This window comes from Geotrypetes seraphini, chromosome 6 (genome assembly GCF_902459505.1).
Source record: "Geotrypetes seraphini chromosome 6, aGeoSer1.1, whole genome shotgun sequence".
NCBI lineage: Eukaryota > Metazoa > Chordata > Amphibia > Gymnophiona > Dermophiidae > Geotrypetes > Geotrypetes seraphini.
Window position 1 is genome coordinate 219746804 of NC_047089.1, and position 25781 is coordinate 219772584.

Genomic DNA, 25781 nt, shown 5'->3' on the forward strand with positions numbered 1-25781 from the left:
TGTACTATTTTGAGGCTCTCGGTATGTTTATCATAATCACAAAAGTAAAATAAAAAACAGTTTCTTGATCATATGTCTCTTTAGCTATAAATTACCATAATATTATTAAGACTTAGCCAAAAGGAAAGATTTATAAACTATAACGAGTTTTACCTCATGCAAAAAGTGTCATTTCTGTAATAATAAGACATTAACTATTTTTTTCTGAGGCCCTCCTAGTACCTACAAATTCAAAATGTGGCCCTGATCTACGGGGACAGGGAAATAGCTACAGCCCCTGAATGTAACTTGTCTTGAGCTATTAATGAGAAAGGTGGGATCTAAATCCAAAATCCAGCACCAGACATACTCTCCCCTCCTTTACTAACACGAAGCGCGGGTTTTAGCACCGGCAGCAGCAGTAACTTACTCCCTTGCCTGGCATGCCAGTCTCTGCATCCAGTCCTCCTCCCTTCCTGCCCTGCCAGGTTCTGTATCCATCCCCCTCCCTCATTCCCTTCCCTGCCGGTCTCTGTACTCAGCCCCCCTCCTTCCTGCCCTGCCAGGTTCTGTACCCTGTCCCACCTCCCTCCCGTTGCCTTACAGGCCTCTACTGGCCTACCATGTCCAGCAGTGGACCAGGACAAGAAGGATCTCTCCCGTCTCCTGCCCCAGTCAACTTTAACAATTTTTATCTCCTTCCCGCCACCCCTCCCCATGTACCTTTTAAATCCCTGTTGGTCTAGTGGTGGGCCGGGACAGGAGGGACTCCTTCTGTCTCCTGCCCCGGCCAACTTTAAACAACTTTTATCTCCCTCTCACCTCCCTCTGCGTACCTGTTAAGTCCCTGGTGTCCAGCGGCAGGAGCAACCTTCCTTCGTTCCTGCCCATGCAGAGTCGCTAACTAATTGGCTGCTGCAAGTTCTCACGGGACAGCAAGAACTCCCGGCAGCCAATTAGTTAGCAGCTCTGCATGAGCAGGAGTGAAGGAAGGTCATTCCTGCCCGAGCAGAGCTGCTAGCTCATTAGCTGCCACGAGTTCATGGCAACACAAAAGAAAGAGAAAAATATGATGCAAAGTACTCATATAAAGATAGCAGAAGTAAATTTCAAAAACTGACATATTCCAATCATTACACTAAAAGTTAACAAACACATTAAAAAATTTGGACAATATGATGGTACCATTTTATTGGACTAAATATATTTTTCAATTATGTTTCAGTGGCCATAACTTCTTTCCTCAGGTCAGGACAGTATACAGATGTTCTGCTATCCTGTTCTGACAGGAGGAAGGAAGGTTTGGTCTCCAAACATTGGTCACAAATGTATTAAAATTAGTCCAATAAAGAGATATCACCTTATTTCCATTTTCATTATTTATTAATATTTATTAACACAGATACAACACTATTTGATTTTATTCTAAACTAAAAATAAAATTATTTTTTTCTATCTTTGTTGTTTGCCCATTTACTTTTTCTAATTGTGTTGGTCTCAGTCTCTGGTTTCTGCTTTCCTTGTCTTCCTCTTAACTCTCTTGCCAAGATTTCCTGTCAATTTGTCATTTTTTTCTCCTTTTTCACTCAGCTTTCTTCAATTTATTTTTCTGCCTCTGTCCAGATTTAATTCTTTCATATAATACAGTCTACAATTTCCCCCCTTTTTTTATTTACTGTGTCTACCTACATACAGCTTGCCATCTCTTTCCCACACTCTGGTTCTCCTATTTCACTTCCTTGTATTTCCCAGTCTCTCAATAACTCTGTCCTCTTTCTTCCCCCATCCAGCATTTGACCCTCTCTCTTCCACTTCAATCAAATATCTGCTCTCTTCTCTCTCTTCCCCTGCCATCAAGTGTCTACCCCCTCCTCTTTCTCCCCTTCTCCCCATCTGCCCCCCTCCTATCTCTTCCCTTTCCCTACAGTGTCTGCTCCTATCCCTCTTTCTCCCCCTTCCATCCTGCATCTTACTCCTCTCTTCCCCTTCTATACAACATCTGCCCTCTTTCTTAAACCCTTCCCACCACATCTGCATCTGCCTCCTCTCTGTCCCTTCCATCCAACATCTTCCCATTTCTCCCTCTCATTCATCTATCCTCATCTCCCCTTCCATACAGTGTCTGCCTCCTCTCTTCCCCCCGTCGCCCCCTTCCATACACATCTGCCTCCTCTCTCCCTATAAGAACTATAAGAAGAAACAAGTATTGAGTGGCAAGTTTAACCCGTGTCTAATATTTAGTGGTGAGTGCTTTCCTTTAGATTGAGCCATATATAGTCTCCATAAAATAAAGTCAGAGTTTTTTTAAGATGATTGTTAAATTAAACTTAATGATTTTTAACATATAATTCATTCTTTGTTCTAGAGACGTCACCTCCAGCTTTAAATTGTAATTGTTTGTCGGGTCCCTGACGCAGTACCGAAAAGTGGCACGTCGGAACCAGCCATTTATTCAAAGCTAAGTTCTAACACCTTTTGCATTATTAAATTACTTGAAAGAAACTCTGGCATAGCTGTAGTGGATAGCAATGCAATAACAAACAAGTATGCAACCTGGAGTAACTTTGCATTGAACACTGCAATGATTGGGTGGTGAGGCGGAGAGATTAGCCTTCATGTCTCTGAGCAGAGTTCTATTCGGATATGCAAACTGATTAATATTGAATTGAAATCCATGCCTATTATATATCTTTTATATGTAGTGACTTTTTTGAAAAACACAGATTCCTCTCTCCCTCCAGCATCTTTCTCCTCTACCCCTTCCATCCAGCATCTGCCCCTCATCAATCCCCCACATAAAGCATCTGCCTTCTCCTCCCCCTTCCATTGAGAATCTGCCCCTATCTCTCATCCAAAGTCTGCTCCCTTCCATCTAGTGTCTGCCTCCTCTCTCCCCCTCCCACATCCAGTGTCTGCACCCTCTCCCCCTTCTATCCAGCATCTTCCCCTCTCTTAAACCCCCTGTGGTAGAGTCTATTCTAGGTTTTCCTGGAATCCTGCACACATTCACCCAAACATTCACAGTATAACCACTTTAGAAGGTACAACAAAAGCTTATATTTGTGTACAGCTCTGAGTTGTTTTTCTTCACAAGCTCAGGGTTCAAAGTAAACTCTTAATTCAACACAAGGACATCAATATTTTCACTGACTGAGGCTCTTATAATCATGTGCTTTACCAAGTCTAACTCTTATGGTATTCAGGCTTTGTCATGCTCCAAGACACAGTTTATACATCATAAGGTGATTTACCTTATCCAACCAACCAGCATTCCACTCAGCAGCCATCTCACCTTGACAGTCTCTCTCTTACTGTTTCTTCCCAGGGCTCTTCTCCAACCCACGGCTATGGAAGTCTCTCTCTGAGACTTCTCTGCTCAGGGAAGTCTCTTCCTCAGGGACCTCTCTCTCTTTGGGACTTCTCTGCAATCACTCCTGTCTGAGTTCTGCCCCTGTAACTCAGCAGGGTTGCATTACTTCCCTTCCTGTGGCTCAGTTCTGAGCTGAAGAGCTCAGTGCATTCTGGGATAGGTAGTTCACCCCCTTTTGGGCTAGCATTCCCTGCTGCCCAGTGGTATAATTACAGCTGTAGTGAGGGAGAACCCCTTACTCCCTCACACCCCCACACACATCATCTGACTCTCTCTTCTCTTTCCATTTGGCATCTCCCCCTCCTTCTCATCAGCATTTTCCCTTTCTCCCCTTCCATCTGATGTCTGCCTCCTATCTCTCCCTTCAATCCAGTGTCTGCCCCCTTTCTTCCCCCTCCCACATCCAGCATGTCTCCCCTTTCTTCCCCCCTTCAGCTTCCACCCCCCTCTCTCCATCCTGCATCTTTCCCCTTTCTCCTCCCATCGAGCATCTGGCTCCCCTTATACAGTGTCTGTACTCTTTCTCCCCCCCCCCAACAATCCAACAAACTCATTGCCACTGTTGCTGCTGTTAGTCTGGAGAACAGCAGCAGTGGCAGAAAAACAAAGAAAATAGAGCACAGTGCAGCATGGTTCCTACTCCTGCCTGCCAGTCCCACCCACCTCTGACATCACTTCTTCCAGGGCAGAGCCTGCAACTGGGAGTAGGAACAGAGCAGCCCTGCAAGCTTTATTTCATTGTTTTACTGCTGTTGTGGTGGTGGCAATGTTGGTAAGGAGATGGATTTGGGGGTATGCCATGGCACTCGTGGCTCCCCCTGTTCTGATGCCTATGACTCTAATCCCCCAAATCCCCTTTAATTGGCAGATGGTGAAACAACTGCTTTACATAACTTTTACGAAGGAGGCGTTAGGGCCTTAACGCGCTAAATTGCCCCGCAACCTAGCTGCTACCGCCTCCTTTTCAGCAGGCTGTAGATTTTCCAATCCAGTCCAGTGCGTGAGCTAAAACGCTTAGCGCACCTTCGTAAAAGCAGCCCCCTGATGTTGAACCAGAGCAACAGTGCCAAGTAAACAGGCATGTGGAGATGCAGATCTCCCATAAGAGCCGTAGAAGACACGTGTTGCTTCTGGACCAACAATGCCAAATAAAGGGTTAAGCACCGTTTACAGAATAGCATTCAGCATTTTTATGCACAATATATAGAATTCAGTCCTAAGTGCGCATATGGGTGCAAAAATGGCTCCTAGCTTTAGGCACTCTCTTACTGAATGAGCAGGTAAATCTGTCCCAGGAATCGTTTTGATTCTTTTACAGTGCTGGCCTCCATCTCTTGTTCTGTTAGGGCTGTCCATGTCCTGTATTCCTTTTGGTTTCTTTCAAGTCTCATAATTAACCCAACACCTAATGCTTCTCCCATGTCTTATCACCAAACAACAGCCAAAATCGGGGCGGCTGTGGTCTGAGATATCTGGCCGCTCTGTGCTCCTTTGTCTTTGGATCCTCACCACAGCCACTCCGTAGAGGTTACCCCAGCCTTTATGGAAGTGTAATACAGCTGGTATTACCTCTTTCCCTCTTGTTCTGTATTCTACCACCTTTGACCTTCTGAAGATCCATAACTGAGCGAACACTCATACCCAATCTCCCTCATTCCTTCAACTGGTTACCAAACCCCCTGTACTATGATCATCACACATGTTTAAATTTCACCATGCTTTTTGGTCATCACTATCTTTGCTAGTGTGGTGTAGTTTTTTTCCAGGTATCTTCTACTCTTATGATAAAGAAGTATTTTCTCAGCTTTTTTCTGAAATTTGAGAACTGGATTTTGGATTTAGCTAACGTATTTCCAGTAATCATTTAAGGCAAGTTACATTCAGGCTACAATAGTTTTATTTATTCAGTTTTCTATACCATTCTTCCAGGGGAGCTCAGAATGGTTTACATGAATTGGTTCTCAGGCATTTTTCCCTGTCTGCCATAGCAGGCTCACAATCTACCTGGGGAAATGGGGGAATTATGTGACTTGTCCAGTGTCACAAGGAGCAGTATGAGATACTTGAGTTCCTTTAGTACCCTGGGATGTATACCATCCGGTCCGGGTGATTTATCACTTTTTAACTTGTCGATTTGGCTTAATACATCTTCCAGATTCACAGAGACAGAGTTCACAAAAGTATGGGATGAACATAGAGGATCTCTAATCAGAAAATAATTGGTATATATTGAAGAACTAAGGCCAGTACTGGGCAGACTTGCATGGTATGTGCCCCTTATATGGTCATTCAGTTGAGGATGGGCTGGGATGGTTTAGATGGGATGCAATGAGCTTTGATGTGGGCGGGGCTTTGGGACGGCTGGGCCAATCCAGCCCCATTCTGCCGTTGGCTGTCTGCCGGACAAGCGGGTTTGGCACCCATCTGTCCGGCCAACTTGAAACAAGGTACGGGGAAGGGGGGTGGGGTGGGAGTCGTGGGGTCGGCCGGGGGGTTGCGGGCCGGCTGGGGGGGCGATTGGGGGTTCTGGGGGGGTCATTAGGGGAGGGGGGTTCGTAGAGGGCAGGAGGGCCTGGGATCCCTCCTGTCCGTAATGTAGTGCGGGGTGGGGGTAGGGGGTCGCCGGGGCCAGGAGGGCTTAGGCTCCCTCCTGGCCCGAACGAGTCGCAGGGGGGGTGGTTGCCTGGGCCAGGAGGGCTTGGGCTCCCTCCTGGCCCATTCAAGTAGCGGCGGGGGGGGGGGTCGCCGCGGGCCAGGAGAGCCTGGGCTCTCTCCTGGCCCACTTGATTCGGGGGTCGCCGCGGGCCAGGAGAGCTTGGGCTCTCTCCTGGCCCGATGTTAATCGACGGGGAAAGAGGGCTTGGGCTCCCTCTTGTCCCGATATCGTTGGGGGTGCTGCGGTTGGCCGGGGCAAGAGGGCTTGAGCTCCCTCTTGCCCCGATGTTGTCGGGAGGGGGGGTCGTGGTTCGACATGGCAGGAGGGCTTGGGCACCCTCCTGCCTGGATGGTTGTGGGGGGCGGATTCTGTAACCGGTGTTGTTTTTGACAGACACCGGTTACAGAATCCAGCTTTTAGGCGAAGGACTGGCTCCTCCTTCGTCTAAAAGCCCTTCTGTTGGACGTTTGGGGCTTAGGCGTTTTTTTGTTTCATTATGGCTAAAAAGTGTAGACGTCGTGTAGGTGAACTTTTAGACGTAGTGGTGATTGGGCGTTTAGGCAGAGGAAGGCCATAATCAAAACAAGGACGTTTGTTTTGGTTATGGACACTTTCCCTGCTTCTGCGTTGAATGTTTAAGGACTTAGGCCAAAAGGGGACTTAGACGCTTTTTTTGATTATGCCCCTCCACGTGTTTAATAGGTAGCCTCTCTCAGTAAAGGGGTCATGTGATCCATTTTATTATTATCCATTTCATGGCCATGGTTTGCACTATTTGTAAAAAATTGTAACCTCATTTGTTTTAACCGCCAATAAATTATCAATGCTAAAATACAGCAGTTTATAACATGATCTTAAGTGTTCATTACATTTTTAAGTCTTCAGAATGTGCCTACCACCAACCAATCAATTTCTGGTTGAGGTGTTCCAAGGCAAATTGATCCTCGTCAGCCTTTTTTTTATTATTAATTATTGTTATTCTTAAAACTTCAGTATTTTTAAGTGCTTCTAAAGTGCTTATCTTAGTGCTGTAACGTTCTAAAAGTTCAAATACTTAAGCGACTTTTCTTTTACTTAGCTTTTCATGCTTGCTGATCGCATGAGTTGCTGTTGTTCAAAGTTTTAGGGCTCCTTTATCAAGCCGCGCTAGCGGGATTGGTGCGCGTGACTTTTAATCACATGCTAACCCCCGCGCTGGCCAAAAAACTACTGCCTGTTCAAGGCAAGCATTAGCGGCTAACGTGGCTGGTGGTTTAATGCGCGCTATTACCAGAAATTGATTGGTTGGTGGTAGGCACATTCTGAAGACTTAAAAATAAAACAAAAAATTTTTTTAAAATTATTTAATGAACACTTAAGATCATATTATAAGCTGCTGTATTTTAGCATTGCACTATTTGATATCAGATGTTTGTAGACCTATATATAGTGCATTGTAGTAGTCAAGAGTATACTAAATTGAGGTGATCTAGCTTGGATAAAGGATTCCTTACCAAGTAGATTATCCATAGCTTTAAAAAGCTTATTTGAATCCAGCTAGAAATGTGTTTATGAACATTTGGATTTTCATCAAATATCACCCCCAAGACTTTCAAAGCTGGTCCAAAGGTGATTTTTCTACCCACTTTTGTATGAGGAGTATGACCACCGCAACTTCTTGGTAAAAAATGCTTCTTTAGTCTTCATATGCTGAGAAAAGTGAGATTGTACTTTCATTATTCTCACTTCGTCGTCCTTGTTCAATCCACCATCCTCTCTAGACTGGATTATTGCAACTCCATCTATTTAAGCCTAACTAAAAAAAAACTCCATAGACTTCAGCTAATCCAGAACGCCGCGGCCAAGCTTATTTTCGCTAAAGGCAAGTTCGACCACGTCTCCCCACTCTTGTCCAAACTTCACTGGCTCCCAGTTCACTCCAGAGTCCTCTTTAAATGTGCCTGTTTAGCTTTCAAGATTCTACATGGCATCCTCCCTCCCGTTATCCCACTCTTCTGGAATTCCTCTAACCCTAATTCCACTAGATCCTCCCCAAAACTGAAACTATCATTCCCCTCTGCAAAAGGTATATCCCGCATAGGAAAACTAGGAACATCCCTCCCCTTTAGAACCACAGAACTCTGGAACAACCTCACATCCCCGTTCAGAATTTCAAGCTCCCTTCAATCCTTCCGCAAACACCTGAAAACTTGGCTCTTTTCAAAAATCTAACACCTCCCGCTCTTTGGTACCCTGTCCCTCTTTATCTTCCTAGCTTCTTTCCTATAACCCTTCATTGTAGCTCCTTTTCAATCTAACCCTGTAAACCATGCCGAGCTCTACGCTTGTGGAGATGGCGCGGTATACAAACCTAAGGTTTAGTTTAGTTTAGTAATTCAGGGGTTTCACTCGGGAGAAAAGAATGTCATGAGATTTTTCAGAGTTTCATTTTAATTTATCTAAGCTAAACCAATCTGCTGTCTTTTTAAGTTTGTAGCTTAAAGTCTAAGGGCTCTTTTTACAAAGCTGCGGTAGAAGTTTCTACCGTGGCTAGTGAGGTACATGCTCCGGCATAAATTTCTTGCGGATGAATGGTATCCTTAGTACAGAAGATCTGTATATAGTAGCATAGTGAGAGTGGTGGACCGCCCTGGGTGCTGTCTTAGCGGGAATGCCAGCCGCTCTCCTTCTCTCCGCCCGTCCACCTCTTCAAAATCTTTGCTAGCAGCAAACAGCATCTCCTAGCTGTTGCTCGCGCCGGCCTCAGCGTTCTTTCTGATGTCACTTCCTGATTGTGGGACCAAGAAGTGACATCAGAGGGAGAGCTGAGGCTGGCCCCAGTTAGGAGATGCTGCCACCGAAGATTTTGAAGAGGTTACCGGGGTGGGGGAGGACATGTAACGGGGAAGAGGTATGCAGAGGGGAGGTGCACAGTGCAATGATGCCGAATGCCACCATCCCAGGAGCCTCCTTCTTTCGCTATGCCACTGTCTGCATGTCATCTGTGAGAAACTACAGGAGGACCTTGGTAGACTGGAAGACTGAGCATCCAAATAATACATGAAATTTAATGCAGACAAGTGCATGATGCATATTAATAATAATAATAACAACTTTATTTTCTATACCGCCAATTAGAGAATGACACGGTGAGAAAATTCATCACCGTACCCGTCACCGCGGATAACCGCGGGAAACCATCTTCATATCATTCATTAAGGAGAGAGGGAAGAATCAGAGTATGAATGGCCACAACCACTGACCCTCAAGCTTTGCTTTGAAGAATGCTGGTGTAGAAGGATTGAAGTTGAGATAGACACTACAGAATGACACTCTCTGGTATCCAGAGCAGATATTGTGATGTCATAATGCCTCATTCCACCAGTGCCTAAGAGCCAATCACATCAGTGATGTCACAATGGCTTCATTATCCTTGGCTCACATAAGAATCATAGTATGAATGACCACAGCCACTGACCCGCAAGCTTTTCTTTGAAGAATGCTGGTGTAGAAGGACTGAGGTTGAAATAGACACTAGAAAATGACATGGGATTATTTCCCGCGGTTATCCGTGGGGACGGGAATGGTGATGAATTTTGTCACCATGCCATTCTCTACCGCCAATACCTGAAGAGTTCTAGGCGGTTTATAGACAAGAAGAACTGGACAGTCAGTGATAAAAATACAGTGAGCAAAAACACAGATATAATTACATAGTGCTTAGACAGATAAGAATTTCTTAAACAAATAGGTCTTTACTAGTTTCCTGAAAGAACAGCATGATTCAGTTTGACGGATCAAATTATCTAGCCAAGATTGAGCTTTGCCTGCTTGAAAAGCCAAGGTTCTATCAAAGAACTTCTTGTAACGGCAGTTTTTGGGATTCGGAAATATAAATAAGCTAGTATAACGAGTAAACTTGGTCGGTCTAACTCTATACAATTCAAAATGAGAGCTAAGGTAACATGGAGATAATCCAAACAGCAGTTTATAACAAATGCAGGCAAATTTGAATAATATTCTAGCTTCAACAAGTAGCCAGTGCAGTTGCTGGTAATAAGGGCTGACATGTTCTTGTTTTCTCAACCTGAAGATTAAGCGAACTGCTGTATTTTGAATTAATCTTAATCTTCCAAGTATTGTTTTGTAGGATCCCAGATAGATTATATTACAATTAGTCTTTAAGCCCGTTACATTAATGGGTGCTAGAATAGATGTGTGTATCTGTCTTTCTTTCTTTTTCTCTTTATCCTTGGCTGCTTTCGTCTGTCTTTCTGTCCTTCTTTCTTTCTGTCTCTCTCTCTCCTTGGCTGCTGTCTGTATGTCTTTCTTTCTTTCTGTCTCTCTCTTTCCTCGGCTGTCCACCACCACCCCTTGCCTGCTCCCCCTGTCCAGCAGTAGCCCTTCTCCCTTCCTTTAACCTCCCCCATGTCCAGCAGCATTCCTTCCCTACTCCCCCTGTCCAGCAGTAGCCCTTCTACCTTCCTTTTACCTCCCCCCCCCTATCCAGCAGCACCCCTTCCCTGCTCCCCCTGTTCAGCAGCAGCCCTTCTCCTTTTGTGTTATCTTCTCCCTGTCCAGCAGCACCTCTTCCCTGCTCCCTAATATCTGCTCCCAAACCGCCATTCCTACCCTCCCTCCATCCCGGCTTCCTGGTCTCTTCTTGCCCACTGGCATGAACCGCTGCCACCGCTGCTATTCTTTATTTGCATCTGCCCTCCTCTCCGAAGCTCTCCTCTATTTCTGTCTGTCTCCTCTATTTCTGCTTGTTTGTTTATTGTTCCCCTTCTCCCACCTACCTTTTTTTGGGTTTGTTTTTTTTTGGGGGGGGGACAACCGGCACACAGTAACCGCTGCTGGATACAGTAAACCGTCATGCACGTATGCTCTGAACATGCGCCAAACACACATGCGCCGCACACTTTAACATTTCTCTGCCGGCCACAGAGCTACGGATCACGCAGGTAAGAGTGTTCATGCGCGCTTAGGTTTTTATTATTAGTGATAATCAAGAATGGACAGGATTAGTGCCTGAACTAGTAATCTGAATGGAATTGGGTCAAAATATTTTTTAATGGTTCACAATTTCCATAATGCAAAAAAACATTTCTATATAAGTATATCAGTATGTTCCGCTAAGGTTAGATGACGATCTAATGTACTTCCCAGAACTTTTAGAGAAGAGACTATTGGATATTCTAGGCCTCTTAGATTAAGGGTCTTATCTGTAATTTTGTCATTTGGACTAGCAAGAAAAAAATCTGGGTTTTTTCAGTGTTTAATTTCAACTTGAAATCAATAGTCCAAATTAAAGCTAAGGAAAAGGATTTAGATGTCATCATGATCAATATGTTGAAGTCTTATTCTCAGTGTGCGGCTGTGGCAGTGGCGGTAGCCAAAAAACGAAACAGAATGTTAGGAATTATTAGGAAAGGAACAGAGAATACTATAAGGCCTCTATATTGGTTCATGGTGAGACTACACCTTGTGTATGGGATGGGAAATATGGGCTTTAGTTAGTGTCTTCCTGTCAGTGTTAAGAACGGGATTGGGACTTGTATACCACCTTTTTGTAGTTTTACAACTACACTCAAAGTAGTTTACATACAGGTACTTCAAGCATTTTCTCTATCTGTCCCAGTGGGCTCACAATCTGTCTAATGTACCAGGGGCAGTGGAGGATTAAATAGCATGGGGTTTGAACCCACAACCTCAGGATACCGAGGCTGTAGCTCTAACCACACTCTCCTCAAACACAATGTCAGAAGTGAGCCAACTACAGAACAGTGAAGCCATTGTGACATCATTGATGAAGTTGGCTTTTATTGGTGGAATGAGGCATTATGACATCAGGGAAAGGGATTGGGACTTGTATACCACTTCTTTGTAGTTTTACAACTAATTGCAAAGCATTTTACAGCATTTTCCCTATCTTTCCTGGTGGGCTCACAATCTATCTAATATACCTGGGGCAGTGGAGGATTAAGTGACTTGCCCAGGCTCACAGGGAGCAGCATGGGGTTTGAACCCGCAACCTCAGGGTGCTGAAGCTGTAGCTCTAACCACTGCGCCACACTCTCCTCCCTGGTTCAGTCAGCATCTCGCTGTGTTGGCGCCCCAATCAGCATATCTTTCACAATGTTCCTCAGGTTCTATGTCTTTGTCCAGGTGTGTGACTCAGCATACAGTGCGTGTCCTTAGAGAACACCGATTCCAGTTAAGAGTCAGCATCTCATCCCGGGCTTGTACCACGACTGTGGACATTCCTGCCCTTGCCAGTCTGCACCGGTTCCCTTCTGGCAGTGAGAAATGTGTGTGACTTACTCAAACGCCAGAATAAAAGACCTTATGACAGAAATAGAATGAGAGAGAGAGTAATGTGCTACCAAGCCCAAGGGCATTGATGACTTTTGTCCGTTCTAACTCAATGTGGCATTCACCTAAACCTCTATTGCCTCAGGTACAAACTTACATTGTGAGCCCTCTAGGGATAGAAAAATACCTACTGAATCTGAATGTAAACCACTTAAATAGCTTTCAGGCTTGTAGGCGGTATATAAGAAATTAAATAAAACATGCACATATCCTCTGACACCCCCTTCCCCCATTATGGTTTCCTTATACCCGCTGACATGCACGTTTGGCATTCTTATACCTCTCATGCCATAATATACTCTTAATCCATATGCAGCACCATCCTTATACCCTCTTATCTCAAGGGTACCATCTTTTTAATCTCTCAAGACTATAAAAGCAACAGTAGACAATGAATGGACAGAAAGTATATGAATCGCTTTCTGGCATTCAAGTTGAGCACCCAGACAGCCTCGGGCCTACCCTGTGATGTCTTTAAACCACAACACTGAGAACGATGTGAGCAACAATCTTCCCCTGAGGTCCACCGAGTGCGCAGTACCATATGTCTAAGAGCTGGCGCCTCCCCTATGTCATTGCCAAAGGGCGTCTCGGTCATACTCAATGCACAGACTAACACTAGTTAACTAGAAGCTTAATTACAGGATTCCTGTCTTTGGCAAATGAAAATGAGCAGAGTTTCATTTGCCAAAAACGGGTTTGGCAACAACAGCCCAGCCATGATTTCAAGCTACCCTCCTCCAATGGCTAACCCTTTCAACCCTCCTCCCCCAACTGCCCGATGACCTCCAGGGTTTACCTCAATCCCTGGTGGTCAAGTGAGGGATTGCAGGGGCAGGAGGAATATCCATTCACGTCTGTGCATGGCCACAGCCATATCCAATATGTCAGCTGTGACCCTAGTGTGTATCATGAGACTAAGGTGAAAGGTTACCATATTAGATGTGGCCGCAGCCAGGGAAAGGAATGAATGGGCATCACTCTTGCCTCAATATTTTCCTGCTAGAAAACTAGGGGATTGAGGTGCCCTCCATCATCTCCCCACATTCCCCACAAAGGAATGGGACATTGTGTTAGGCTCCCGATGACATTTTAAGCACAGAGGGGACCCAGTTCATAGTAAGATTGTTTAATACATTTTTTATAAAATCAGTCCTGGAACTTTTTGAATAGACCTTGTATGTATCCTGTTGTCTATGTTTGGTCTACCGTGTATGTTCTCTTGTAAACCACCAAGAACGTTGGATGGTGCGGTATATAAGTGTAAAAAATAAATGTACACAGTGCTCAAGGTGGAATCTCATCAGTCATTGATACAAGGGCAATGTCATCCATCGCCTTTCTCCTGCTCTAGGAACTCTGCAGCGTCAATTCTTTTACCACGTGCTTTATTACATTGGCGGTCTAAACGGAGGCCTGTATGAGGTGATTAAACCTGGAGTTCTATTTTGTCCTCTAAGCTATTTGTGGCTAATGGATTTTTGTATCCCATATGCGTGAGTTTTCTCCTTTTTAACACTGAAGTCCATGGGAACGTTTATGCTGTACTGATGCATTGATTTTTGCAACTTCCCAGACCTGGCTTATTATTAGTTTGCAGGCATTAAATCTGGGCACATTTCAAGAAAACATAGGCTTATTATCGAAGAATGAAGACTTGAAACATGCTGTCCCTGCTGTGCTAGAATTAAGCCTTAGTAATGGGACTGTTGCATGTCACTGCTTGTGTGTGTGTGGAGGGGAGGGGCATTGTATGTGGGTATTCTCGCATGCAAATCCTGGCACTTCTATGCATAGACATAGCAATGGCATTCATCTGTGTGCATGTCAGCATTTGTATCTCAGTCAGCAACTGTCTGTCAGCGTCTGTGTCTCAGTCAGTGTCTGTCGGCATCTGTACCTCAGTCAGTGCCTGTCTGTTAGCATCTCACGGTCCTTCTATGTCTCAGTCGGTGTCTGTCAGCAGCATCTGTGCCTCATCTAGCATCTTCTGCCCATGTGTGCCTCAGTCAGTGTTTCTCAACATGTGTACCTCAGTCTGCAACTGTCTGTCAGCATGGACTTCAGTTAAACTCTGTCTGCTATCAGCATTTGAGGCTCACATAGCTTGTCTAACAATGTCTGTGACCCAGTCAGTGTCTTATCTATTAATCTGTGTTTCAGTCTACATCTCTCAGCTCACAGGGGCCTTAGGGCTGGATTCATTTAGCTCACCGATCCTATCCAATCCGTGGGCGATCCGTGGCCTGGCATCTGATTCACTACCAGTCCTTATGCAAATGAACGCGATCAGAGGCATGCCCCATACTGACCCCACGGATCGCTGCAGAGCGATCCCGACACATGCGCAGATCAAAACAAGGGTGGGGTGGGGCGAACAGAACACGCTTTAGCCAAAGCCCCGCTGCAGCCAGGAACAGAACATGCTTTTAGCCCGTGGGTTAAAACCACGGGCTCGAAGGGCGACAGAGGGCAGGGCAGCAGGGAGGTGGGGTGGCAGAGAGCAGGGTTTTTGCATAAGGGAGATGTTATTTCAGTCAGAAAGGACGTGAGCGACTGGTCCTCAGCAGTCGCTTCTTTTTTGATCGGCCAGCTCAGGTGGTGTTCCTGAAATTGTTTAGTGAATCGCTGCCTTCCTACATTTGCACGCCATTTCCCTCATTTGCATGTGTGGATCAGATCGGGTACGGATCAGATCGGGAGGAAGGTTAGTGAATTGGGTCGGGGTCACAAAGTGGTTGGGACACGATTGGTAAGCTTAGTGAATCCTGCATCAGGACCTTTCTGTCAGGGTTTGTCTTTGTCTGTGCCTCGTCAGCATACCTGCCAGCATTTCTCAGTCCGTGTGTACCTCAGAATCTGTCTGTCATTATCTTTGCCATATTCAATGTCTGTCTATTAGTTGTGTCTCACGTTCATGTGGACCTTAGTCAGTGTCTTCCTGTCAGCATTGGTCAATGCGTGCCTCAGTCAGCATACCTGTCAGCATCTCTCCGTCACAGTGTGCCTCAGTCAGTATCTTTGTCCAGACGTGTGACCCAGCACATGAGTGTGTGTCCTTAACCCTTTCAGGACCATAAGGATCGTAGGCCAATTTTTGTGGTTTTGACGACATTTTTATGGTAAAAAGGGCTTGCAGATGCCAAAAAATTGATTTTTTTTTGTGAAATATCATTATTTTTATTTAAAAAAATCACACTTCTGGCTTATGGACAGTGTGGCAAGTGAATCTTCTCGTCAATCTGGCAACGACGCTAATGAATGAATGTCGGAACCAGTTTGTTTACATAAAGGCAGTATCCTATGGAATCCGTACATATCAAATTTAGAACTGTAGACTATCCCAATCAAAATTTATAGGATTTTAAAGTTATGGGACAAATATGTCCCTTGGTCCTGAAAGGGTTAAAAGAACACAGATTCCACTTAACAGTCGGAATCTCCTCCCGGGCTTATACCTCAACCACGGAAATCCTACCCTCACCAGTCTGTGCTGGTTCACCCTTTGGCAGTGGGAAAGGTGTGTGACTCACTCCAGCACCAGAATAAAACACCTTCTGACAGAAATAATCTCAGAAATGAGTGAAAGCCTCGAGGGCACTGAGGTGTCATTATCCATTCTGATCCAAAGTGGCATCCACTTAATCCTCCGTTGCCTCAGGTACAAACCGATATTGTGAGCCCTCCAGGGACAGAAAAAATACCCACTGTTTCTGAATGCAAACCACTTCAATAGCTTTCAAGCTTGTAGACAGTATATAAAAAATTAAATAAAGCATTCACATACCCTCTGAATTCCCCTTCCCCCATTCTGGTGTCCTTTTACCTGCTGACATGCCTGTTTGGCATTCTTATACCCTCTGATTGATGCCATAATATACAGGTCCCCTTCCATATTCATGGGTTCAGCACTCGTAACTTCGATTATTCGTGGGTTTTATATTGCTAGCTCCACCCCCCCCCCAATGATATTCTGGAGTGCCGAGAAAAAGTTTGGCCCTTTTTCCCCCAGCGTGGTTGGTGCGCAGAGAAAGTTCAGCACTTCAGCGTGGTCGGTGCGCAGCGAAAAGTTCAGCACTCCAGCAAACCATAGATATATGCTACCCATATCTGGTACAGTATTGCCTCTCCTTCAGGAACAGGTCAGGTCTCCCTCCATATTCACGATATGGCTACAAAGCATAAGAATTCAAGTGCTACAGAAAGTGCTCCCAAGAGGGGGAAAAAAGTGAAGACCTTACCAGAAAAGAATGAATTACTGGATATGCTTTGTAGAGTAAAGTCAACGTCTGCTGTTGCTCGGCATTATGGCATTAATGAATCTACCGTTAGGTACATAAAGAAGAAGGAAAAACCAATACATGAAGCTGTTGCTGCAGCTACACTGGCGGGTGCAAAGACATTACATGTTGTGCGAAATACCAGATTCTCTCGTGTGGAATCTGCAACATTTATGTGGGTGCAGGATTGCTACAAGAAGAGAATTCCTGTAGACTCTGTGTTGATAAGAGAAAAGGCAAAGTCTTTGTATGATAACTTGAAGAAAAGGGAAGGTGGATTGTCGAAATCCATGGACTTTCTGGCCAGTAAAGGGTGGTTTGATAAATTCTGTCACAGGTATGGCCTGTGTAATGTTAGAGTGACAGGAGAAGCAGCATCTGCCAACCATGAGGCAGCTAGATAGTTCCCTGCCACCTTTAAGGAAATTATTGAAGAGATGGGATATGAACCAGAGCAGGCATTCAATGCCGATGAAACTGCTCTATTTTGGAAGAGAATGCCACAGAGGACTTTCATTAGCAAAGAGAATAAACGAGCACCAGGCTTCACGGCTGCAAGGGATAAGACTAACCGTGCTGCATTGTGCAAATGCAGTAGGCCATATGATAAAGTCAACACTGATTTATAAAGCTGCAAACCCCCAAGCCTTGAAGGGAAAAGATAAGTTGCAGTTGCCTGTTTACTGGATGCACAACACGAAGGCTTGGACAGCGAGAGAACTATTCCTTGAATGGTTTCATTGGTGTTTTGTACCTGAAGTAAGAAAATACCTTGTCAGTAAAGAAATGGAATTCAAGGTTCTGTTGGTATTGGACAATGCCCCCGGACACCCAGAATGTTGAGGTCATCTACATGCCCCCCAACACAACATCTCTCATCCAGCCTCTCGACCAGGAGGTAACAAAGACATTCAAGGCACACTACACACAGCATTCAATGGAGAGGATTGTCCATGCGATGGAAGAAGACACCAACGTGGAGAACATCATGAAAACATGGAAGGACTTCACTATCGCCAATGCCATCAATGTTATTAAAAGAACGCTGAAAGATATCAAACCAAAGACAGTGAACTTGAGCTGGAAGAATCTTTGGTCTGAATGTGTAAAAAAAGGAGGTCACTGTCATTACCACAGAGTCAATCCAAGAAATTATGCAAGACATTGTGGACTTGGCAAAGAAGGTGGGTGGGGAAGGCTTTGAAGATATGCATCTGAAGGATATTCAAGACTTAATAGACACCAGATCCAACGAACTAACAGAAGATGACCTAATTGACCTGACTGTTCCCGAAGGAGAGGCAATAACAGATGAAGGAGAAGAAGAAGTGCTAGAAGACAAGTTTACATTGGACAATATTGCAGAGGGTCTATGCAGATTTGATGCTCTCATGGATTTTTATTTATGACATCGACCCATCCATGGTACATGCCTTGAAGGTGAAGGAGTTGGCAGAAGCAGCAATGTCTACATACATGAATATATATAAAGAAACAAAGAAGCAGAAGAGCCAGACAGAAATCACAATGTATTTCCGGAAGATACCAAGAGTCCCTGCCTCTCCATCCACCTCTTCCGCATCAGCCACCCATGAGGATGTGATGCCCCCTTCATCTCCTCCTCTTCCTCCTACTCCTGTACCGCATATTGAACATATACAAGACGATGAGGATGAAGACACCGAACATCCACTTCCACTGGCTGAGGAGGCACTTGGTGCTCACTTATCCTCTTTGTCTCCTCCTCCTGCAAACAAAATGTTGGGTATCATTAAGAAGGGTATCACGACCAGGACGAAGGAGGTCATCCTGCCACTGTATCGTGCAATGGTGCGCCCGCATCTGGAATACTGTGTCCAGGCCTGGTCGCCGTACCTCAAGAAGGACATGGCGGTACTTGAGGGAGTCCAGAGAAGAGCAACTAAACTGATAAAGGGTATGGAAAACCTCCCATATACTGACAGACTGAAAAAGCTGGGACTGTTCTCCCTGGAATAGCGGAGACTTAGAGGAGACATGATAGAAACCTTCAAGATCCTGAAGGGTATAGAAAAGGTAGACAGGGACAGATTTTTCAGATTATGGGGAACCACAAGTACAAGGGGGCACTCGGAGAAATTAAAAGGGGACAGGTTTAGAACAAATGCCAGAAAGTTCTTTTTCACCCAGAGGGTGATGGATACATGGAATGCGCTTCCGGAGGCTGTGATAGGCTGGAGCACATTACAAGGCTTCAAAGAAGGTTTGGATAGGTTCCTGGAGGATAAAGGAATTGAGGGGTACAGATAGGAGTAGAGGTAGGTTAAGGGATAGTCTGAGACCACTGCTCAGGCAATGGGCCTGATGGGCCGCCGCGGGAGCGGACCACTGGGCGAGATGGACCTCTGGTCTGCCTCAGCGGAGGCAATTTCTTTTGTTCTTATGTTCTTATATGCAAACATGTACAGGACGATGAGGATGAAGACACCGACTGAATAAGAGATAGGTACGTGTTACAGGATTATGTTGAACATTACTGCTAAAGTGTACAGTACAATGCAAGAACTGCAATACATAACTTTTTGGGTTGTTTTTTTTTTTAAAAACCCAATATAAACAATAAGTTTTATTCACGATTTCACAGTATTCGCGAGGGATTTAACCACAATACCGCGAATAAAATAGAGAAAAAGTTATTAGCATTTTTTTGGGTATTCGCGCGCCAGCTTTGCCCCTGTCTCCCGCAAATATGGAGGGAGAAGTGTACTCTTAATCCATGTGCAACACCTTACACCTTGTCATCCTAGGAGTACCATCTTTTTAATCTCTCAAGTTTAAGCGAGCAACAATAGCAATTCATCTACTTGCTGTCCATTTCTCGTCTATCTGGCGTTCAAGTTGAGTACCCAGACAGCCTAGGAATTCCCCTGTGATGCCTGCAAACCACAACACTCAGAAGAATATGAACAACAATCCTCCTCCCCTCCCCCCCCCCCCCCCCCCCCCCCCCCCCCGGTGGTCCACTGAGAACCCAGGGCCTGACAAATGTGAAGTGTCATGTGTTGGGGAGTTGGCATCTCCTCTGTGTTCCTGCCAAAGGGCGTCTCAGACACGCTCAACACACAGACTAATGTTAGTCAGTTAGAAGCTTAATTACAGGACTGCAGGAGATGCCTGACCCAGTACAAAATGCCCCACATCTGTCAACCATAGATTTTGGAGACATAAAACCATCCCCCCCCCTCACTTAAATAAAACCCCACATTGCCTACTATGACAAGCTCTGAAAGAGACCAGCAGGCAGGCAGGCAGATGGAGACACAAGGCCTGATTCACCAAAGTTTTCCTCACATTTTGTATCTCTGGCAGGAAAGACGGAGTGAATCAGGTTTATAGTCAGAGACACAGAAAGACAAACAGGCAGAGAGAGAGAGAGACACACACACACACACACACACACACAAGCAGAAGAGGTATGGCCAGAAACTAACTCAGGCAGACAGGTAAAGATAGTGAGACACACAGAGAGAGGTACAGCTAAACGCTGATGCAGGCAGACAGGTAGAAAAAGACAAGCAGAGAAACAGACAGGATGATATGCAGAGACAGATTTAGGGCACAACAGATCCTCACTGCTCTCACATGGGCAAATACTATCTCACTCCAGGAAGGTAAAAATCAGGTGCATATTTTTATGTAAAAATTCACAACAGCCAGTAAGAATGACAGCTTTACCCCAACCCACCCTTCCCCCAAAAAAAAACACACACACACAGCAGTTGCAGAGCCCAGTTTGACTTTGGGCAAAACCCAAATCTGAAAGCTCGGCCATTTTCTGTCTGCGCTGAGAAGGCAGTATGTGAGGATATTCCAGTATTCATTTGATTTATGAGCGCAGTCTCATTTCTTCAACAGTAAATCTTTTATTTTCCCCTTTTTAAAATGCCTCAGTCTCTCCCTAAAATATTTACCTCTATTGGCCATTCCCCCCCTTTACCTCCATTTCTCCCTCGCTTTTTAAACTCTCTATCCCCTGTCTCCCTCTCTTATTTCTCTACTCTCTACCCGCACATCCCGTCTCCCAAGCCCCCAATTCTGCACCCTTCTTCTCTCTTATTCCCCTATGCCATACCCCATAATCCATTTCCCTCTCCCCATCTCCACACCCTCCCTCTCTCTCCTCTTTTCTTCCTATCCCTCGTTCCCCCTTTTGTCTCTGTTACTGCGCACTCCCTCCCTTAACCCCTTCTTCAGGTTCTTGATCTCTTCCTCCCCCATTTCCCCCTATCCACACACTTTCCTTCCTTCTCACTTGTTCCCCCCCTTTTCTCCCTATCCCCCAGTCTCTCCTTTTCTTCGGTTTCTTTTATTGCCAATTTAGTTGAAGCTGAAAACAACCCAGAAGAAAGACATTAGAAATAAGAATCAAGCTAAGACAAAGTCCATAGTGAGGGTGGTGTACCTGACAAGACGTGTTGGATCCGCAGGTAGCCGCGGAAGTTCCCCGTTCTTGCGCTCCGGCTCAGCCCAGAGTTTCAAGAGAAGCCCTGCTCTCTAATCTGTGCCAGTGCCTACAACGTCAGAGCCTGCGAGAGTGTGGAGGCTGCAGCAAGCCGAGGGCACCGGAGGACATCCACTCCCACACAAGCAGTTTTCTGGGAATCCAGCCCAGAGCCCAAATCTTCTGGCAGCTCTTCGCCTCACTTCTGGCTGCTGCGGCGCCCTCAAATCTGGACGCAGCTGCTGAGGTTCAGAGTTCAGAGCCCGGTGCAGATCCGCCATTTTCTGGGGTGAAGGGGGAAGACGGGTGCAGGTGGAGGAGGGGGGTGTAGGGCACATTCTAAATATAAAAGGGGGGAATCCTGGGACATGTAGTAGCAGAGAGAGGGTCTCTCCTCCTCATACACTTCATAAAACCTAGAATCTGATGAAATATAAGAGTCACTAGGTTCATGGACTCTGCCCAGCTTATATACTGGTGAAATGCCATAGATTCCTAGTTCATCTCCATTTTCCAGGCTAAAATGTCCCTTGTGCTCAATCCCACAGCTAAGGAGTCTATGTGTTTATACTAGACTAGACTTCAGTACAGTGGAACTAAGGACCCTCGATGCTTATCCAAGGCTTTACTGCTCAGCCTTCCTGGCCATAGCAGCAGAATGGGATGGGCCTTGGGGTCAAGGCCTAACATTTAGCCCCCCTCATCGAGCAGCACCAGCAATGAGAAAGCTCGGGAGGGCAGGAGTGTGGATTGGTTAGTCTGACCTCCCTCTTGAACCAAAAAGATGTTTGCTGCCCCTGCTTGCGGCTACAAATTCCACTCTGCCTATCCCAGGCCTTCCCGAGTTCCATTGCTAGGTTTGCCCCCATGTCTGGGAGGCCACTCCTTGCAGTAACCGCCCTTTCTATGAAGGCGTAGCTCTTAATGTTCCTCCTCTCTTTACCCTCATGTCATATCTAGAGCTTCATTTCCATTATAAAATGCTTCCTATGTCCAATTTCTACTTTTGAAGCTCTATTTTAATATCCTCTCTCTCTCCCCAACCATGGTCTATTTCATAGCTGCTGATTGGTGGCAGTTTTCAGCCCCCCACAAATCTGATACAATTTTGTTTTCAAGATCATCTAATGAATTCCTGAGTGCTCAGAACTGGGGCTGGTTGTGCTGCCTCTACAGTTTAGGTGAGAGAAGTGCATGCAGATGCTCATTCTATCCCAGAACATCAGGGAAGTAGCTCTATAGTGAGCTGCAGTGCCCCAGCTCCAGAAGGCCAGTGTATGAAAACACTTATATGTACTGACTACATAGCCCCCTCTTCCTTCATGAACTGTCTCACTGACTCAAAGAAGACTTTCACCGCAGTAAGTCCTGGATATGAAAGATGGTGTCAGCAGGACAAGATCCAGAATGCACTGCAGCAGGACTGCAAGATGAAAAGCAGTTTAATGTTCCTCAATGATACCTGTGTATGCTTGGGTGTGTCTGGTAGGCATGCAACAGTATCTGTGTGTGACATACACATGCATGCACGCACACAGAGACCATCATGTGTATCAGTGTTTCAGTGTGCTCGTCACATATGCATCAGTGTCTGTATGTGTGTTTCAGTGTGTTGACAGAGTGTGCACCCATGTCTGTGTGTGTATATCGGTATTTATGCCAATGTGTCTGGCAATGCATGCACTGGGGGTGGTGTTTTAGTGTGCACACTGGTATGTTTGGCATGTGTGCCATCAGTACATGCATTGATGTGTGTGTTTGTTAGTCAGTGTGCGCATCAGTGTCTGTATGTGTGTGTCAGTGTGCGTGGGCATGGATGTTTATGTGTATGTGTCTATGCATGTGGCACTGTGTAATTCATATGTGTACATCAATTTCTATATGTGTATGTCTGTTTGTAAGTGTATGCATGTGAATATGCATACCAGTGTGTGTGCATAGCACTGTATGCAGTGGTGTTTGTGTGTGTTTCACTGTGCACATCAGTGTGTGTGCGTGTCAATATGAGTGTTCAATGGAGAAAAAGAGAGTGCGTGCATGCCAGTGTGAGTGGGTTTGATGGAGTGCGTGTATGTGTGTGTGTGTGTCAAGTGTTCACATCGGTGTCTGTATGTGTGTGCCAGTGTGCATGCCTGTGTGTGTGTGTCTATGCATGTGGCAGTGTATGATTCATATGTGTACATCAGTATCTATGCATGAATGTCTGTCTACATGTGAATGCGCATACCAAGGTATCCGTGTGTCAGTGTGCATGCCAGTGTGTTTAATGGAGAATGTGTGTGTCAGTGTTTTGATGTGTGCACCAGCATGTTTGGCATGCAACACCAGCATCTCTGTGTGTATATGTGGGTGGGTGTGGGTGAGTGTTTGACAGATTGTGCGTCTGTGTGTGTAAGTTTGGCAGAAACTGTAACTGAGAAGCAGTTAAAGGTCACCAACTCTCAGCTTAGCGGCTGCACTGAACAACAAGAAAGCCTCCTTTGGCTTTCAGTATCCAGCTGAAAATACTACTCTCCGCTGGGCAGACAGAGCATGGGTGTGAGCGTGAGAGAATGAGAAAGAGCACGGGAGAATCAGCGTGTGTGCCCCACACAAGCAACCAGTTGTAGAAGTCATCGGTGATGAAACAGGCAGACAGACATACAAAGTGGCAGAAACCCGGGGGACATGGAGGGAGGCTTAAGAAGGCGAGGAGAAGGGGGAGAAAGTGAAGGAGGACAGGGAAAGAGAAGAGACAGTGTGAGGACAGGGAGCAAGTGGAGAAATGGAAAGAGAAGGAGAAGAGAGAGAGGAAGGAGACAGAGGGAAAACAGGGAGAGAGTGAAGAGATGAAAAGAGAGGTTCAAAAACAGGCAGGACAGGCAATGCAGGAATTAGATTTTCAAAACCCCTGTCAATAAAATACCTCAAAACCTGGAGCTGAGTCCCACCGCAGTCATTACAGAAGAAGCTAAGTCCCTGTTGCTCTTGTGACAGGATGGGCTGAGTCTCTGCATTGTCATTACAGATCAGCTGATACCCTGTGCCTGGGTGCACAGCTCCTGCTGCAGTGACAGCCCGGGCTCCCTGTATGTCAGCCTCTGCGCACTTGCAGGCTCCAGTGACCTGAGATGACTCTGAGTTTGGAGGGCGGGGGAGGCAGATACAGGGCCAACTCCTTCCTCACAGCCTCCTCTGCTCAGGTTGTGAGAGAAACCAAATGAGTTGCAGATCAGCGGTGGCGTCAGAGCAAAGCACATAAAAAGATTTCTGGAAATGTAGAAATGTGTTTCCCCTCCCCCCCTAGGCTGTCTGAAGATTCAGGTAGGAAAGAGAGAATTAGAAAAAGAGAGAGCTGATGAAGGAGGAGAAATAAGAATTATTAAAGAAAAAAAAATAATCAGGAACAGGAAAACAAATTGGGAAAAAAATACAAGCCGGACTACTCCAGATTCACAGCTAGCAGAATCCTTTTCCATAGTCCCACTCAGAATAGATAAACCTCCAGCAAATACCTAATTAGGAATGATCTAGTGCAGTGGTTCTTAACCTTATTGGAGGTACTGAACCCCACCAGTTTCATATGCGTGTTCACCGAACCCTTCTTTATTGGAAAAATAAAATATGATTTTTACAAATTCAAAACATAGGTATACAGTGAGGGAAAAAATAATATCAATTTTGAAAACAAAAAAGTTCTCCTATATTTTGAATAATAATAACATAATAATGAAATTTACTGCAAATCAGTGTGACTTCTGCTGTTGCCTCTCAGAGACCAGTTCAGAAATGCACGGCTTTACCTTGGCAAGTGCCACTCTCATGTCATTTTCGCAACAAAGTCTGTTCCTTTTCTTCGTTTTTATGTCCAGCATCCTCGAAAAGGATTGCGCGCTATATGAGTCGGAGGTGTGTTTTGACCTCCGCCGAACCTGCGAGACTGACTCACCAAACCTCTGGGGTTCGGTCGAACCCAGGTTAAGAACCACTGATCTAGTGGCATAGCCATGGTGGATGGATCTGTGTGGGGCAGGGTCCACCACCAGCTTTAGGTTCAGGCCCTCTTCTGTAGCACACCCTTCCTTTAAAAAAAAAAAAAAAATTGTTTATTTGAATATCACAGTATATGATACATACAATATTCTAAAGCAAATATGAGTTTACGTCAAGGAGAGAGAGGAACATCTTCATACATATTAACCAATAGGAACCCCCCCCAAAAAGAAAATAATTTGCCTGTATTGCAACATTTTAAGTTAATTTAAACCACCATCTCTTTATCTAACAGGAATCTTTCTAACTAATCTGGCTCAAAAAAAGCGTACAATATATTAAAATAAGTAACCAAACATTTGGCTGGAAATTTTAGGAAAAAGTTGCACCCAAAGACACCCTTCCTATAGAGGTCCTCAAGGTGTTCTGCACTTTCTTCCCTGCTATTTGGCAGTCAGCGGCAGCTTTAGTGAACCACCCAAAACTGGCAGCCAGCGCAAGCTCATTGTTCACGCATATGCAAGAACTGAGTATATGCCAAATGCTGGAGTTGGGTGGTTCAATAAAGCTGCTGTCAGCTGCTAAACTGCAGAGAAATTGCGGAACACCTTCAAGGAACCCTTCCGGCTCAGGAGGTTTATAGAGATGCCAAGTTACCCAGTTCCAGGCTGGATTTCTGACCATCCCCAT

The 25781-nt window shown here is 45.3% G+C and overlaps 1 protein-coding gene across 2 annotated transcripts in view; it reads right to left on the reverse strand.

Moving 5' to 3' along the window:
• The window catches only part of HR (HR lysine demethylase and nuclear receptor corepressor), a 129524-nt gene extending 105311 nt beyond the window's left edge, over nucleotides 1-24213 (reverse strand). Inside the window, exon 1 of one of the 2 annotated variants that reach the window (XM_033949604.1) lies at nucleotides 24025-24213. The gene's annotated coding sequence lies outside the window, so the exon portion shown is untranslated. Of the gene's footprint in view, nucleotides 1-21080; nucleotides 21351-24024 lie in introns of those variants that run through there. The other variant, XM_033949603.1, reaches the window with a different exon arrangement.
• Nucleotides 24214-25781: the final 1568 nt, after the last annotated feature.